General features: G+C 44.9%; 1 pseudogene across 1 annotated transcript in view; it reads right to left on the bottom strand.

Annotated features, from left to right (window-relative positions):
* Positions 1 to 1,410: 1,410 nt before the first annotated feature.
* Positions 1,411 to 13,994, bottom strand: part of LOC308417610 (splicing factor U2AF 35 kDa subunit-like) — a 29,604-nt pseudogene continuing 17,020 nt past the window's right edge. The window contains exon 2 of the transcript in view: positions 1,411 to 2,109. The product of the transcript in view is annotated as a splicing factor U2AF 35 kDa subunit-like (transcript). The remainder of the gene's footprint in view (positions 2,110 to 13,994) is intronic.

Below are 13,994 nucleotides of genomic sequence, written 5' to 3'. Positions count from 1 at the left end.
AGAAAATATATAGGTGATAGAAGAAATCAACCAAATCATGCATCTTGAGAAGACAAGTAAAGTTAATAAACATCTAGAATATTGAAAACAAAAGCCAGAAGACACAAGTTTTTAGCATCATGCATGAACAAGGAGACATCACTACAGCTCTACAGAGTTCAAGCTCATAAGAGAAGTGAGCTGTCAGTGACAGCTTTCACTGAGTTAAATGTAGCAAAATTAAGCTAATTCTTTGTTGCCATTGCTTTATTTTAGGACAGGGTCACATGAAGACCAGGTTGTCTCCTCAAAAATCCCTATATAGCTGAGAATGGCCTTGAACTCTTGAACTTCCTGTCTGCACCTTCTGAGTTCTGTGAGTACAGGTTTGTGCCAACAGGTCTGGCTCAAACAAATTTCTGTGAAAGAAGCAAATGACTAAAGTCAGCCCTTGCTTATTAAAGAAGTCTAAAACCCTTCCACAGAGAAACCTCAGGCTCAAGTGGCTGTCCTGGTAAGTGCTAGAAATAGTTTAGGAAGAACATCTGTTCTCTATAGTAGAGAGAACACTTTCCAATTGACACTCTGAAGCCAGCACGCCCGTTTCGCTTGTGAACCTAGGTGCAAAGCTATTGGTTTTTGGGATAGGTCTTGTGCTTTCCAGACAATATTCCTGCGGTGTATTTCAGGTAGGCCTCTGCTTGCCTCAGATTTCCAAATGTTCTATCACAGGTGCATGCTCTTACAGAAAGCCAGACAAAAGAGTTTAACCAAAATTGTCAGGATGTGGTATCAAACGCCTTTAATCCCAGCCTGTAGGCAGCAGAGGCTGGTGGATCTCAGTGAGTTAGTTCAGCCTTGTCTACCTAGTGAATTCCAGGCCAGCCAGAGCTGCATAGTGAGACCCTGTCTCCAAAGAAAAAGAAAAAGAAATTTGAAAAGGAAAGAAAGAAAGAGGGAGAAAGCAAGAAAGCAAGCAAGCAAGCAAGGAAGGAAGGAAGGAAGGAAGGAAGAAAGAAAGAAAGAAAGAAAGAAAGAAAGAAAGGAGAAAAAAAAGCATGTGGGGCTGGAGAGATGGCTGGATTTGGCTCCACTCACAATTACTCTTCATTCCAGTTTCAGAGTCTCTATCCATTGCTCTCTTTTGGCCTCTAAAAGCACCAGGTTTCACAGAGTGTTCATATATAAATCAGGCAAGCCACTCATACATATACAAATAAAAAATAAATAAATCTTTTAAAATCCAAAATCCTTTTTTTACTGTATCACTAAAAATTTTATTCAGAAACCCATCTTTGTTTTTGTTGTTGTTGTTTTTTTTTTAATATCCCATTATGAACTGGCTTGTCAATCAGGTAAAACACTGTCTAGCAGACAAAAAGGGCTCTGCTCAGAATCCCCCAGATCTCTCCAGGTCTCTTGACTGCCTCCTCACACCCCCACCGTCTCCCAGGCTCTACCACCTCCCCCTACTCCTCCACCAACGGGGCCCAAGGACTCTGGATCAAAATGCCATTCCCTGGATCAGGACCTGGATCTATGCTTGTGCACCCATCAGCTCCTGTCGCAGCTCTCTTGAAATTGGCTGCAGCTCTCTTGAGATTGAGTTCAGATGCATGAAGTTGCAGAAGCCCCTTCTTGTGCACTTCCCCATTTTGTACTTGTGGCAGGCTTCCCTGAAGTCAGTTACTGGGGACTGCTCTGCATGGATTAGCTGCCCATTTAACCCAGCGGTTATTCAAGATGATCACAGCTTTCTCCCCATCCTCCTCACAGGAAGCTTTACTTACAAATTGCCCACCAGGTGGGCTCCTAGGTTGTCACAGAAGTTCATCTCTTCAACCCCATACTTTTTTTCCCATTTCAATGAAGACTTCCTCAATGAACTCATCATAGTGCTCCTGCCTCTCCACATTGCTCACGGCACAGCACAAACCATCAGCAGACTGGGAAGAGTTTTGAGGGTTACATTAAATGCTCAAGAGGGCAATGGTCTGGCTAAAGGTCGGTTTATTGTGCAACAGAGAACATCTGTTTCCATGACGATATGCTCCAGTTTTGAAATAAAATGAACAGTCTTTGTCTTTAAAAAGACTTTGTCTTTCTTGGTGCCAAAGATGGAGGCCAACCCTTTTCCAGAAGACTACCCAAAATCTTTTTTTACAATGCAATTATATATATATAAAAAGACTGAACATGGGCTGGAGAGATGACTCAGAGGTCAAGGGCACTGACTGCTCTTCCAGAGGTTCTGAGTTTAATTCCCAGCAATCACAAGGTGGTACACAACCATCTATAATGGGATCTGATGCCCTCTTCTGGTCTGTCTGAAGACAGCTAGAGTGTACTTATATAAATAAAGTAAAATAAATCTAAAAACCAAAAACATGACAGAACATGGGCACAGTGAAGCATCTACCTTGGATAGCAGGTGATTTTCATCTGAAATCATCTCTCAGCGATGTCTCTCACATAACACACTAACACAGAAAACAAGGAGGTGCATCACTGAAGGGATGCAGACAGAACCTCAGAGGACAGAAAGAAAAACACCTCAACCTGTTTGGTAGTTAACTTTCTGCAGAGTAGGAATGGAAAGAACACCCACTGAGCAGCAAACAAAGCAGGTGCCAGCAGATGAGGGACAGTGCCCCCAGGTCCTGGAGGATATCACTTCTGTCACCCTTGTTCAGGATACAGAGAAAAGTAAGAAAAGAAACACCAGGCATCCCAACTGAAAAGGGACAGATGCAATTTCACGGACAAGAATCTATGTGAAAAAAAAACTACCAAAGTTACTAGAAACAATTAGTGAATTTTGCCAATTACCAGACTTTAAGTAAACATGCTGTTGTATTTCTATGGCAGTAATATTCAGAAATTAAATTTAATAGTACAATTTATAATAATATCAAGGCTGACCAGATGGCTCTGCAGATAAAGGTGCTTACTGCTAAACTTGAGGACCTGAGTTCAATCCCCAAGGCTCACGTGGTGGAAAAAAATTGACTCACGAAAGTTGTCATTTGACCTCCACATGCATGCTGTGGGACACAACACACACACACACACACACACACACACACACACACACACACACACAGTAAAAACAAAATTCTCAAAATTAAAGAGAATAAAAAGACAGCCGAAGACAAGAAAATATTTGCAAATTACCAATCAGATAAAGGATTTTTAGGTAGAATGTACCAAGAATGCTTTATACCCAATAACAAGAAAATCAACAGCTCAGCCAAATGGGCAAATGACATGAACAGAAAAGACCTGTGTATAATATAAGATTATTTTCTCTTCCTACCTTGCTTATTTAAAATTAATTTTCTACCGATGTGTAAGATGTTGCTTTCTTTCTTTTCTAATGTAGATGCTTAGTGCTGTGGTTTCCCCTAAATATTGCCTCAGCTTCATTTTACAAAGCATTATATGCTTTATTTTATTTCCTTAAGGACTGAGAAATTTCCTTTTATTTTGCCACTGAAGCATGGGTTATTTGGGTGTATTTAGTCCACAGCATAACGATTTTAAGATCTATTCTCAAAAAATATTTCCAAAGATTTTATTTTATTTTAATAATCCCAGCACTGGGGAGGAAGATCATGAGTTCAATGTCTTTCTCTGCTGGCTGTCCCTTAAGCTGTGGATAAAAATTCCAGTTAGTGGCTTGGTACATCCTCATCCATCAAAGCCCAGGTTTGGACAATAGCACTATCATGTGTGGCCACTTCTGACACAAAACTGTCCCTGCTTCCTCTTCTGTCTCTGAGAAGCCTCTCCCACCCTCCCCATAGCAGAATTGTTCCTTTGGTTTGTCACTTAGGTTTCTGAGGCTGGTATTCTCAACAAGGCTATGTCACAAGATGCATCATGTGTGCCCCAAGTTTCTGTGCTGAAATCCTGACCACTGACGCCTCAGAGTGTAGCAGTATTTGGAAGCAGGTTAGGGTGGTTTGAGTGAGTGCTGAATCTGCCATAGACTCTGTCCTTGGTTCACCAGGTCCCCAGTTGGCAGTGCTGTCTGGGGAGGTTGGGGAGGTATAGCCTTGCTGCAGGAAGTAGTCATTAGTGGTTGGGGCCTTGGGGTTTCAAAACATGGTACCGCCCCCAATTCTCTCTCACACTGCTATCATGGACTCCTACCCCTCTGGACCCAGAAGCCAAAACAAATTCTTCATTAAATTGCCTTGGTCACAGTGTTTTACCATACAACAGAAAAGTAACCAATACAAATGTATTTTTTTCCCTTTCCCCCCACCCCCTATGCCTCTTTGTGAGCTCCTTCAGTGGAGGGAAGTTATGGAATTCTTTCCCTGGAGAGATGTAAACAACTGTCTGCCCTGTCCTTATAGAATAAAAAGGACAAACCAAAATATGAGTCAACCAGAGTCCAGCTTGGTGAGCCTTTGAGTTTATTTGGCTTCCTTATAGAGCATGGGTAATAAATTATAGGAGTGTGGGTGACTCCAAAGAAGCCACTACTAAAGCATTTCACCCTGGTATGAATGATGATGCCCTCTTAGCCACAAAAAATGGGGTCCTCAGGTCAGTTAATTTTCTTACAGTATGTTCTAGTACTTTCAGAGATCACAAGAGCAGAGCAGAGCTAGGCACATCTGGCTGGGATTTGGTAAGGGTCCAGGGACTCCCCACCAGTCCTCGTACACTGGGAATGCCAACAGTCTCCTGCAAGCACTCACAGATGCTCTGATAAAGATACTGTCTGCTATGCTTGCAGAACAAGTGTCCAGCAAGGGGCCAGCACTGGGCAGGAATCCTAAAATCAGCATAACCCGAAGGAACATAAACAGGCGGGCAGGTAGGTATCAGTGCACCAGCCAAGCACAGCAGGAGCCGCAGAGACAAGAGACATCCGTTCAACTGTCCTCCTTGCCAGCCATGGAGACAGGCTACAGGGGAATTTCTGCCTCTAGGAGTTGGTCCCAAGAGGATAAAGTCATTCTGCCTTTAAATTAAGTAACAGGAGACAGCAAGGTGGAAATTTACCACTGCACCTCTTTAAAGGGTTCAGTGCCCATCTGGGCTGCTGTCTGGGGATGAGCCCAGGGAATGCAGCTTTCTCTCTCTCTCCTCTTTCTCTGAGACAGGGCCTCACTCTGTAGCCTAAGCATCTCTCAAACTCACAGCAATCCTCCTGCCTCAACCTGAGTTCTGGGATTACAAGTGTGAACCACAACAGTCATCCATCTTGAATTAGTTATTTGTTTCTTTTGTTTTAGTTTTGAAACCTGGTCTTGTTATATCATCTTGCCAGGCCTAGTGCTCACTATGTAATCAAACCTAAACTTGACCTTACAGCAACCCCCTGAGTCTCTTGAGTGCTGGAACTATAAGTATGCATGGATAAGCCTGGCTGTGTGGGCTTCTCTCAAGCTCGGCTTTGTCTTACAGATGGAAGCTGCTGTTGGGCCCTATAGGGCTTAGGCTCTTCTGGTGTGTGGAGAAGGATCTGCAGGGTATAGAGAGAAGCAAGAGGAGAACCACTTTGCTCCTTCTTGGCTTCTGTACCCTCTTTGTGCATGTAGGGGTCAGGTCCTGTGCTTGGCCCCCAATAGGAAGCCCTAGGAGCTTCCGCTCAAGCAAGGTAAGGTCTTCTTCCTTCAAGAAAAAGGCTAGGTATTTTCCCTAGGTCTCCAGATCCTTTCTCCCCATAGCTGCTCCCTATGCCAGAAAAGAAGAGAGGGGCTAAGAATTCATGCTTAGTCCTAGACTCTGCTGTCTTCTCTTCTTAGGGTTGAGTCTAATGGCCTGAAGGGATGGGCTATGTATTTCTGACCACTTGCAAGAGGCAGTTTGTAATTAAGAGGAAGAGAGGAAGCAAAGGTCCAGGTAACTTTCTGAGGTTTCCTTGGCAGGCCTCTCTAGAGCGGCTGGGCCTGTAGAGGAGAGAGCCTGTAGCTGCTCATTGTAGAAACAGAAACCTTGAGATGGACTCAGAATGTGGCTCTAGGCCTTGTGAAGCTTACTAGTGTCTGTCAACTTGACAGTCTGAAATCACCTAGGAGACAAAGTTCTGGGTATGTCTGTCTGTCAGGGAGTTTCTAGATCAGGTTAACTGAAGTGAGATCACCCTAAGTGAAGGCTGTGCCATGCCATGGGTTGGGGTCCTAGGCTGAATAAAAAAGAGAAAATTCATCAGGTACTTGTCATGGCAACAAGACAAGGAACCACAGGAGGTTCAAGCTCATTCAAAGATGCTACAGTCTCCCACACAGCACAAGCCTGGGGCCAAAAGTTCCACTGTATGAGTCTACAGGGCAATTTCCCATTCAAACCATAGCATTTCCCTTTGTCCTTAGTGGGCCCTTTTAGTTCTATTCTAATGTTCCAAACAGCAGCAAGTGACTTCGTAATTCAAATGATATGGAAATGACATAGTAACCAAGCAAATGATAGTATGTGGTCATCTCGTGATTGGTGATAATCCTGGCCAGTTTCAAGTGGCTCAACTATAATACAACTATGCAGGTACATCAGCTTCCAGCCACCTTGCAGCCTAAGCCATGTTCCCGTTGCCTGTCTAGCTTGCCTTGTTTTTGTACTGATTTTTTGCCTGTGGTCTGAGGTGCCTGTCTCTTTGTAGTGACCATAAACTCTTCTTGTTCCTTTATTTCTCTGCTTTTAAGTCCTTTCCCACCACCTTCTGCCTGGAAATCTCTTGCTCATTCAACAAGACCCAGTCCTGGGGGCTGTTAGAACATCTTGGGGGGAATAAAAGCACTTGTTTCCAAGACTCAAGTATTCGAGTTTCATCTCTGAGATCCACAGGATGGAGAAAACTGGCTCCCACAAGAACTGATTGTCTCTGAATTCCATGCCATGACACACATGCACCCACATGTATACACATATACACACTAAAAATAAAAAAAATAGATGGATGGACAGATGGATGGATGGATGGATGAACAGACAGAGTCCCAGGACAAGGCAGTCTCCATAGTCCTTGGCACCATCACTGATGTTAACCATCTTGGAATCTGGCAGAAATATCCCTTCTCACAGATGAACAGATCATCACATACAGGGCTCAGTGGCTGCTGCACATGTAGCTGACATCCATGAAAAGGCTGGGGTGAACTTAGATGCTTCTTACTCCTCACAAGAGCCTCACTCCCCACATAACAACAAAAACCAAAACCTTGTGTTTCTTCCCGTGTGTGCATAAACATCTGTGTATGTATATGTGTGTGTGTGTGTGTGTGTGTTCATGTCTGGGTGTGGCCACACACATGCCATCACAGGAGTGCAGAAATCATACCACAACCTCAGATGTCTGGTCTCAAGTTCTGCCTTGTTTGAGACATCGTCTCTGTCATTTCTCTGCTATAGACTTCCGGCTGGCTCTGTGAGCTTTGACACTTCCTGTTTCTGCCACCTATCATGCATTAGGAGTGCTGGGATTATAGAAGTCTGTTTCTGTGCCCAGCTTTGCCTTTTCAGACAAAGTCTCTCATTGGTCTGGAACTTGCCAATTAGACTAGACTGGCTAATCAGCAAGCCTTGGGGATCCTCCTGTCTCTGCCTTCCCAGCTCTGAGATTACAGATTTACACCATCATGTTCAGTTTTTGTATTTATAAATGTGTATGAGTATTTACCCACATGATTTGTATAAGTCATGTGCATACAGTAGCCACAGAAGTCAGAAGAGAGAGTCAAATCCCCCAGAACTGGAATTGCAGACAGTTATGAGCTTCCATGTGAGTGCTGGGAACTGAAACCAGGCAATCTGGGAGAGCAGCCAGTGCTCTTAACCACTGAGCCATCTCTCCAACCTCAGTGCTCAGATTTTCTAACATGGGTGCTGGGGATTGAACTCCGAGTTTCCATGGGAAACACTATTTACTGAACAGCACAGACAAAGGACTCAGAATTCAACCTTTTATCTGGAAAGAAGTGGGAGGCTCCTAAAACTAAGGAAGTTCGGGATGCCGACCATGCAGATAAAACTCTGCAATTCAGGGGGCTCACAACTCTACCAAGATTATATAAGACTGCAGTAAGTGTTGGGGAGAAGAGATCCCTCGGTGAAGCTACCTGCAGCCTGTGCTCTAGGAAGAAAGCTTTATGTCATCGGTTCACCAAGCTAGTCTTGGGTGGAAATGATTTCTTCCATGTGTCCTTGATACCTTACCTAGAGCGAACAAATGTTCTCTTCACGTCTCCCCAGAAAATTCACAACAGAGGCAGGAGGACAGCCCCACAGAAGTGATGCCTCTGGCTGTGATTCACTGTTAGTGTGGACTTCAGCATCCCTTGGAAAGATTACAGATTAAAGAGTGACTCAGTCGGCTGATTGTGGAGAAAAGACGTTTAGGAGGAAACACTGTGTCCTATGACCCTGGCTCTGTGGGAGAGGACACTAGGAACAGATGTATGGGAAGTAGGGCTCCCAGTTCTTCCAGCCCCCCGCTAGGACCACCTGTGTTTGATGTTGAGCACCTCAGAGAATGTTTGTTTCTACAGGATGCCATGGTGTTGAGCCTGCCTCTTGCAAGACTCCTTCCTCTCACCCTACACCCACCATTGTTCCCTAGCCTTTTCTGGACAATGTTTCTAATAAAAGAGGGAAGAAGGGCCTCTGGTCAGAAATCAAAAATCATAGTCCTGTCTGCAAAAACCAAGCCGGGGGCCCTCTAGCGCCACCTGGCGGTCAAGGTGCATGAGTCTCCGTCCCCTCCCCCACATCTATAGCTATGAAAGAGGGAGGGTTCAGAGGCCAGGCTAGGGCGGCCAGGATGGCAATAAAGCTGTCCAGCTCTTGAGGCTCCCAGACAGCCTACCCTTACCTTTTCGACTTTTCTGTCCCTGTATCTGTCTCCATCATTAGGTCTCTCACTTTCACCTCCTGCCTCCTTTTAAAAGGCTTTCTGATTGATCTTCTGTTTCTCTTACCCTGCCCTGGCCTCACTCCCACAGCAAGAAGGGGTACTGCTCTTCACTGGCACACTGACCCCCCTCTTTTTCGGGATCTGGAGGTTGTCCGTGTGGCCAGAGTGTCCCCAAAGCTGAGTCCTCCAGTGACTGCTGGCTGTATGACCCACTGGGCTCCGGGAGCATCAGGTTGCAGTGGACAGTCTTCAAAATGGTGGCTGTTTGCAGGGGCTTAGGCACCAAAGTGTCCCTTTCCTGAGCCTCTGGGCATTAGTGGACAGGGACACAGTTGCTCCTGAGATGACAAAGCTGACAACCTGAGCCCTGTACCCTGCTTCCATCAGCACCTGACCCACACCCCTTAACTCTCTATGTCCAGGTCACTACCAAGTATCCACAGGACCTGGCATCTCAGGGAGACAAGCCAGAGAAACATGGAAGACAACGCCAGAGCAGAGAGGAGAGCCAGGCTATGAGGGAGTGAGAATAGAGTGTGCAGACATGTGTGGCTGAGGTAGGTGAGGGGTCTCCCACATGCCTGTGTAGTACATGATTAGTCCTCACACTGTGTAGGTAGGTATTATACACAAAGAGGCTGTGTATGTATGCATGTGTGCAGTCCATGTACGAGTATGGCTATGGGCACAAAAGTATGTGAGATGGATATAGACAAATGTAATGGAGTGTGGGTGTACAATTGTGCATATGAATGCAGTGTGTGTGTGTATGTGTGTGGTTATGTAGCACACATACATGTCTGTTTTACATACACATTCATCAATGCGTAGTACATAATGGGGGCATAGAGGCATGCAGTTCTCAGAGTATAGTTGTATGTTACATGCATGTGTGCATTGTGTGTGTAGGTGTAAGTGCACACGTGTGCATGTGGGGCCTTCCTGATCCAGTGTTTGGAATTCTTCTTGTTTCTGAGGGAACCTTGGCTAATGATACCTACCTACCAAGAGAGTGGTAAGTACTGCACCCAGGTGCTAAGAGGATTCACAAAACAATAATACTCTCTCTCTCTCTCTCTCTCTCTCTCTCTCTCTCTCTGTGTGTGTGTGTGTGTGTGTGTGTGTGTGTGTTGACATCACACAATGACTGTCCCAAATGCTGTTGAGTAATCAACCCTCAGGGAATGGGTGGACCACAGGAAGTCACTTCTGATGTTGATGGAGATACTTTTTGGTGCATGATAAGATGCAAAGGGCAGTTACAAGAAGATAGATGTAGGATGTAAAATGTGCAATCCACCCTGTGGAACAGAGAGAGTTCAGTTAATATGGTGACAGCTCACATCTTAGTTATCTTTTTAATCTTGTGATAAAACACCATGACCAAGGCAACTTAGAAAAGGAAGCATTTAATTTGGCTTACTGTTTCACAGGGTTAGAGTCCATGATGGTGGAGCAAAGAAACAGCTAAGAGCTCACATCTTGATTCATAACCATGAAGCAGGAGAGAGGATTGAGTCCTTTGAAAATTCAAAGCCCCCCCCTTCCCACCCTGTAACATATCTCCTCCAATATACCCGCACTTCCTAATTCTTCCCAAATGGTTTGGTCAACTGGAGATCGAGTAACTAAATATATGAAGCTCTGGGAGCCATTCTATTTTAAACCACCACAGCTGGAGAAAAAGTAAGGGCCTGCTCAGCAGGAGTAGATGGGGATACTGGGAGTCACAGAAGTGCACAGACCTCAGTTTCTACTGCAACTCTTCCAGACTTGAGAGTGTGGGGAAGGGGAGCAGAGCCAATATGCCATTTATGGTAGACATGATAGGAAATGAATAACAAAACAGAAAGGTGAAAGCAGAGGTTAGGCAGCCAAGAAGTCAAACAGAAAACAACTGTGCTTATAAAGACATATAATAGATGCTCGTTTAAATGGTTAGGCGTGGAGCTAGCAAGATGGTTTAGTGGTTAAGAGCACTGTTTGCTCTTCTGGAGGACCTGGGTTCAGTTTCCAGCACCCATACCAACTGTCATTCCAGTTCCACGGGATCTGATGCCCTCTTATAACCTCTGTGGGCAATGGACAAACTTACATACACTCAGGCAAAACATCCAAAAGTATTAAATAGAATACATACATTTTAAATGTCAGGTGTGGGCTGGCTCACAGCCACAGATAAGTCATCTTGCTGGCAAACCTGACAACTTGGGTTTGACTAGAACCCCTGCACGTGCACACACAGAGAGAGACACACAAGCACACACAAAATGTAATTACATTTTTTTCTAAAATATTAAGCCAGATGTGGTAGTGTATACCAGTAACCCTGGCTGAAGGAGCAGAATTGTGATTTCAAAACCATCCTGGACTATGTTATGAGCCCCTGCCTGACAAAATAAAACAAATGTGGACAGTGCCCCTACACACACACACACACATAAATAAACCACAAGTGAAAACTCAGCACATATAGAGAAAGGAAAGGAATGTCTGACATTACAGACATTTTTCTATTTATGCTGATAAACTTGCATCTTTTGAAATGGATAATTTGTAGGTCAGAACACTTGGGGTCAGAACAGGTCATTCACTGAACTCATTCCCAAATGTTCTGTGAGAGCATCCTAGGAGCCAGGCTAACTAGAGGGGGGACAGGGAGTAGATGAACATAGGTCCCTCTGACTTTATAATGGTACCCAGAGAGGCAGATAGCCAGGCTGAAGATGACCGGGAGAGTGGAGGGTAGTGACTTTCGCCCGACACTGACAGGGCAGGAACCTGACAACAGGCTTAGTGAATAGTCAACTCATATATTCTGTCCAAATGTGACATACTGTCCCTAAAGCTGCAGACAACTCCCTCAGTCACAGACTAGACAGAGAAGCACATATAGAAGCATACACAGATATGTACACAGACAGTCCATGTGTCACATGTCCATACACACAACACAGACATATACACATAGATACACAGACAGTCCACATATCACACACACAGACATACATTCACATGACCCAGTCTCACACACAGGCCCAGAGAAACACACACACACACACACACACACACAAACACACACACACACACACACACACACACACACACAGAGACACGCAGACATAGACATGCATACACACATACACATAGACTTGCATATAGACAGCCTACATGTCACACGTCCATAGACACACACACACCAAGAGAGAAACATATCAAAAGAGAAAGCCACAGGACAATACCTCAGAGGAGGGCACAAACACTCCAAGGAGGTCCACTCTGGTTTATGTTAGTGCCTGTGCCACACACTCAGGAGGTATCCCGGTCCCATGGCTGTCTCCTATGGATTGTCCCCTGCCCCTCCCAAGATAAATGGTTTTCCAGGCTTGGAACTGTGGGTTCTCTACACTTGTGGAAATGCACAGAGCTGCTTTTGTGCTTCCTAAATAAGACACTAGGAACGGGAGGATGAAAATAGCAGCTAGTCATGGTGGGAAGCGGGTTATCTCGGCGCGAGGGCGGCAACAGTAGGAAGTCTATTATCGTGCCCAGCTCTGCGCACAGAGCGAGAAGTGCCTCAGGAATAGAAATCACTGCCTTAGCAGCCCAGGATGTGGCTCAGAACCCCTCAACCCCCAGCAATGATCCCTGACTTCTTCCACGTCAGATGGACAGGGCACCCCTTATGTCTGAAATGAAACACAAAGGAGACTTTAGGGAGATTCAACATGTTCAGTTGCAAGGTTTTGGCCCATGGCTGAGGAGTTTTTCTTTGCTTTTGGTTATGAATTAAATTCTCTCAGACTGTCATGATTTTTGTAGAGTTCTCTGATGCCTTTCTTGCTGGATTTACTTACAGGTATTTGATATTTGGGGGATATCATGAACATCGTCTCCACTTAGCCATAGTTTGATGCCGGCATGTGCACAACTTGTTTTGTTGTTTTTGTTATAACTTGGTTTGAGTATAGTTTTTGTTGCTGTGGTGGTTGCTGGCTGTTTGACTTGGACATAATCTAATATAGTTGAGGGTGACCTTGAACTCCTGATCTTCCTGCCTATAGCTGTAACTGTTGAGAGGGCACGTGTACATCACTCCACCTGGATCACAACTCATTTCTTGCATCGTTCTTCCTTTTATCTTTGTAGTTTCCCGCATATGTGTGTATGGTAGGTGTGTGTGTGTGTGTGTGTGTGTGTGTGTGTGTGTGTGTGTGTCTGAATGTGTGTTGGTGTGTGTATGGTAGGTGTGTGTGTGTGTGTGTGTGTGTGTGTGTGTGGTAGGTGTGTGTGTGTGTCTGAATGTGTGTTGGTGTGTGTACGGTAGGTGTGTGTGTGTCTGTCTGAAAGTGTGTTGGCGTGTGTATGGTAGGTGTGTGTGTGTGTATGTGTGTGTGTGTGTGTGTGTGTCTGAATGTGTGTTGGTGTGTGTATGGTAGGTGTGTGTGTGTGTGTGTGTGTGTGGTAGGTGTGTGTGTGTGTCTGAATGTGTGTTGGTGTGTGTACGGTAGGTGTGTGTGTGTCTGTCTGAAAGTGTGTTGGCGTGTGTATGGTAGGTGTGTGTGTGTGTATGTGTGTGTGTGTGTGTGTGTGTGTGTCTGAATGTGTGTTGGTGTGTGTATGGTAGGTGTGTGTGTGTATGTGTGTGTGTGTCTGAATGTGTGTTGTGTGTGTGTGAATGTGTGCTGATGTGTATGAGTGTGTGTCTATGTGAGTATGAGCACATGTGAAAGTCAAAGATTGATGTCATGAGTCTTCTTCGAGCTTTCTTCTGCCTTTCCTTTGTGCTCTTAGATTTGGCTAGCCTCCTCACTAGCCAACTTGCCCCAAGAATCCCATCTCTGTTTTCCAAGGTTGTAGTTATAGGTGGGCTTCTTTGTCCACTTGGCACTTGTATATTTTTTTGGGGGATCCAAACTCCAGTCCTCTCACATGAACGGTACGTGCTCTATCTGCTGAGTCCTCTTCTCAGCTTACATTAATCTTTAAAAAGAATTATTTATTTTTATGTACACTGTAGCTGTCTTCAGACAAACCAGAAGAGGGTATTGGATCCCATTACAGATCGCTGTGAGCCACCATGTGGTTGCTGGGAATTGAACTCAGAACCTCTGGAAGACCTCTTAACTGCTGAACTATCTCTCCAGCC

Source organism: Micromys minutus, assembly GCF_963924665.1.
Source record: "Micromys minutus genome assembly, chromosome: 2".
NCBI lineage: Eukaryota > Metazoa > Chordata > Mammalia > Rodentia > Muridae > Micromys > Micromys minutus.
The sequence above is the reverse complement of the archived record's forward strand: the minus strand, read 5'-3'. Positions and strand labels throughout refer to the sequence as shown.